Consider the following 5,000-nt stretch of genomic DNA (forward strand, 5'->3'; position numbering starts at 1 on the left):
CTGTGTGTCTGTGTGTGTCTGTGTGTGTTCGTTCGTTCTTTAGTTTAACGTCTTTTCACTGTAAGTGATATTAGACGAGTGTGTGTGTGTGTGTGTGTGTGTGTGTGTGTGTGTGTGTGTGTGTGTGTGTGTGTGTGTGTGTGTGTGAGGCTGATCAGTGTCTGCTCCTTTTTTCCCACCAGACACGGTGTAGGGTATATGGATCTGCCCGCACACTCTGACACCTCCTCCAAACGGAAGCTGAGAGACAGAGAGTGATCAGACTTTTCATCTGGGAACAAAGTAAGAATGAAGGGAGGCGTTCAAATGGATTTTACAATGACACGTCTTTTCAGGGATGTTCCGTTTGCATCTGATCAGAAAATCCAAACCACGAGGCCAGACCTCGCTAGGAGGTTACTGGAACTGACCTGTATACTGTTCTGTTCCCGCCCTCGGTTTGGTCATGGTCACTTTGACATCTTTTTTTTCATAACCTCTGTATCGCTTCTACATTATTTCAGGTTTATTGACACTTTGTCTCATGACTTAATAACAGTTTTTTTGGTGTTATTTTTAAATGTTATGTTTTTGCTTCTTCTTTTTTTCTGGCCAATGAAGAAGTTCATGTGAAGCACTAATGTCAAAAAAAGAAAGAAAGAAAAAAAAGAAAGAAAAAGATTGTGCTCCATGAGTTGCATGCAACTGAGGCAAACAACAACAAAAAACAAACAAAAAACAACAACAAAAAACAAAACAACAACCCCCAAAACAAACAAACAAAAAACAACAAAAAACAAACCAGGAGTAAAACATAACCAAAAACAAACAAACAAAACAGAACCACACATCTTTCTTTTGACTGGTTTACTGACTTACTGATGAATCAAATTCACCACGTTGCTTGTTGACCAGACGACTGCAAAGGGGTTATTTCACATCTGGAATTAAAGTCAGCACATCAACGATGTTTTAAAACCCATATCAGTTGACTGAAGTGGCGTCCAACTCAAATTGGTCCACATCGCTAAATGTGTGGAAAAGAGACAAAACAAAACAACAAAACACAACAAATAAATGAATAAAAAAAAACAAAAAAACACACAAACAAACAAAATAAACAAACAACAACAAAAACAAAATCGGTTTTCTGACCACTATTTCCTCGGCATTCAGTCAATATAATTCTGACAGCTCTTCAGTTTTACTTCTTCTTCTTTTTCTTTTTTTTCATATGATGCATATACATTGCGGTGTTAAAAACTTTCTCTGTCGGTGAAACTGTCTTCGAGAAAAGTGCTTATCTTTTCAAATGCGTCTGGCCAATGAACATGTTTACATAAACAAACAAAACCCATTTACACATTTATTCCAAACTTTTGGTGTGAACTTATGGACAGAAGCCAAATTTGAGATAAAAAAAACAAAAAACGGCCTCCTTCATTGGTTGAAGCGAGTTTGTAAAAGGTCAAGAGATTTCTGGAAAAAATATCCAGGGAAAAGCCATTTTGGCTTACAGCAAACACAGACACAGACACATAAGCACACACACGAACACACACACACACACACACACACACACACACACACACACACACACACACATATGCATACATACATACACACAAGGTACCCTCCTTGCCAGACTTGGCAGCAGTTGTTCTCAAGCAAATTGACAAAATGCAGCACAAAAGGAAAACAATTCTCTGGATATGAATTCACGATAATTCGCATTCTGCCTTGTCACGGAAGAAACGGGGCAAAAGTTCACTCTTCCAAACGGACGTCAGAAGAGGTGATGATTCAGCATTTCACCGCAACTCATCATTGGAACTTCACTGGCGAGATGAACGAATATTGTAGAGGTGGTTGAAGACGAAATTTCCGAATTTCTGTGGACAAAAGCTACAGCCTAGACCATTCAGGCATCCACTGGAGTATGTGTGGGGAAAGGACAACACTACAGGCCATTCAGACAGCCACTGGACATCAGATGGGGTCTGTGTGTGGGAAAGGACAACACTACAGGTCATTCAGACAGCCACTGGGCATCAGATGGGGTCTGTGTGGGGGAAAGGCCAACACTACAGGTCATTCAGACAGCCACTGGACATCAGATGGGGTCTGTGTGGGGGAAAGGCCAACACTACAGGTCATTCAGACAGCCACTGGACATCAGATGGGGTCTGTGTGGGGGAAAGGCCAACACTACAGGTCATTCAGACAGCCACTGGACATCAGATGGGGTCTGTGTGGGGGAAAGGACAACACTACAGGCCATTCAGACAGCCACTGGACATCAGATGGGGTCTGTGTGGGGAAAAGGACAACACTACAGGCCATTCAGACAGCCACTGGACATCAGATGGGGTGTGTGTGGGGGAAAGGACAACACTACAGGTCATTCAGACAGCCACTGGACATCAGATGGGGTCTGTGTGGGGGAAAGGACAACACTACAGGCTGGGTCATTCAGACAGCCACTGGACATCAGATGGGATCTGTGTGGGGGAAAGGACAACACTACAGGCCATTCAGACAGCCACTGGACATCAGATGGGGTCTGTGTGGGGGAAAGGACAACACTACAGACCATTCAGACAGCCACTGGACATCAGATGGGGTCTGTGTGGGGGAAAGGACAACACTACAGGCCATTCAGACAGCCACTGGACATCAGATGGGGTCTGTGTGGGGGAAAGGACAACACTACAGGCCATTCAGACAGCCACTGGACATCAGATGGGATCTGTGTGGGGGAAAGGACAACACTACAGGCCATTCAGACAGCCACTGGGCATCAGATGGGGTCTGTGTGGGGGAAAGGACAACACTACAGGCCATTCAGACAGCCACTGGGCATCAGATGGGGTCTGTGGGGGGGGGGGGTGGGGGGGGGGGGGGGGGGGGGGGGGGGGAGAAAGAGAGAAAACTGCTCGTCCTGAGTGAGTTAAAAACGGTATTTGATAGAATTGGTTTACCAACGCCACTTGCCACTGCACTCGTGATAATCCATTGTGAAAACGTATTTGTCCATTTCCTTGAATATGCAAACGTCCCACAGGACACTGAACTGTTAAGGAGCACGCATAGCTTTCTTCGTACAGATACATTGTTTATTCATTTATTCCTAAACTTTTTATTTTGTATGTTTCTGCATCTGTGTCCCTGGTTTTATCTGATTTTATTTGCTTCTCTCTCAATATTTTAATGACAAAAAAATGCATATATAAAATACCTGATGTTCCTGTTTGAATGGTAAGGGCCCACGTGCATAGCGATACAAACATCTCTGTTGGAGCACCCGCACGCGAACTTTATATGTGTGTAAGTGCATTTATTCTTGCAAGCAAACAAACGAACAAACAAACATACATACATACATACATACAAACGAATGTTTGTCGAACCGAAAGTTGTATGCTGCTAGCAGAACAAATCCATCCAATGCAGCCCAGATCGACTGACATTTCATTGTTTTATGATTACATTATAGATCATAAACATCGTACTTGTATTGTATTGTATTGTTTTATTCTCTTGTGACAACAATTTCCTCTAGCGTGAAATTCGGTCTGCTCTACCCAGGGAGAGCGCGTCGCTACAGACAGCGTCATCCATTTTCGCATTTTTTTCAGTTCTGCCTGCAGTTTTATTTGTTTTCCTATCGAAGTGGTTTTTACTACATAATTTCGCCACGGACAGCCCTTTTGTTGCCGTGGGTTCTTTTATGTGCGCGAAGTGTGTGCTGTCCACGATATATGTTCAGATTCTTTCGCTTCCTAGGCGGACGCGTTTCCCCTTGGCCAATATTCCACTAGACACGACTTTCCGGCTGCGATCGATCATAGCAGATAGGTGAATACTCCAAACGCTTGTGCAACACTCCACAGAACACCAATTTTCGTCAATCTTCTATTCTGGGCTTATTTTCTTTCGTATTAACAATTGAATTACTACAGTTAGATGAGGTGTAACCAGTCTATACTCATTAAATCTCTCTCTCTCTCTCTCTCTCTCTCTCCCTCTCTCTCTGTCTCTCTCCCTCTCTCTCTCTCTCTGTCTGTCTCTCTCCCTCTCTCTGTCTGTCTCTCTCCCTCTCTCTCTGTCTGTCTCTCTCCCTCTCTCTCTCTCTCTGTCTGTCTCTCTCCCTCTCTCTCTGTCTGTCTCTCTCCCTCTCTCTCTCTCTCTGTTTGCCTGTCTGTTTCTGTCTCACTGTGTGTCTCTGTCTTTATCTGTCTGTGTGTCTCTCTCTCTGTCAGTCAGCCAGTCTGTCTGCCTGTCTGTCTCTGTCTCTCTCTCTACCAGTGTCTCTCTGTTTGTCAGTCAGTCTGTCTGTCTGCCTGCCTGCTTGCCTGTCTGTCTCTGTCTCTCTCTGTTTCTCAGCTTTTTCAAGACCTGATCAAGCGTGTTGGATTTATAGCGAAGGTCAGACATAAGCTTTTTGACTCACTTGTGTAAACAAAGTGAGTCTATGTTTTAACCCGGTGTTCGGTTGTCTGTGTGTGTGTGTGTGTGTGTGTGTGTGTGTGTGTGTGTGTGTGTGTGTGTGTGTGTGTGTGTGTGTGTGTGACCGTGTGTCTGTGTGTCTGTGTGTCCGTGGTAAACTTTAACATTGACATTTTCTCTGCAAATACTTTGTCAGTTGACACCAAATTTGGCATAAAAATAGGAAAAATTCAGTTCTTTCCAGTCATCTTATTTAAAACAATATTGCACCTCTGGGATGGACACAAAAAAAGAAAAAAAAGAAGCCTAATTATATGCAAACTGCATTTACTGTTATATTTATATTTTTTGTATTCTCTAAACTTGGCACTTTGACCTCTTATTCTGACACAACAACAAGAGGAGTCATTATTATCATTTTTTGTTCAAACAGGAACTTCTTTTGCTAAGCATGGAATTTTTATTTATTTTGCAAACGTTTTGGTGCAGATAGTAAAAAAGGGAAATTACTCTGTAATTAATGCGAGGAGACTTAATTTACCACAAGTGAGTCTTGAAGGCCTTGCCTCTCT

This window comes from Babylonia areolata, chromosome 9 (assembly GCF_041734735.1).
Source record: "Babylonia areolata isolate BAREFJ2019XMU chromosome 9, ASM4173473v1, whole genome shotgun sequence".
Lineage (NCBI taxonomy): Eukaryota > Metazoa > Mollusca > Gastropoda > Neogastropoda > Buccinidae > Babylonia > Babylonia areolata.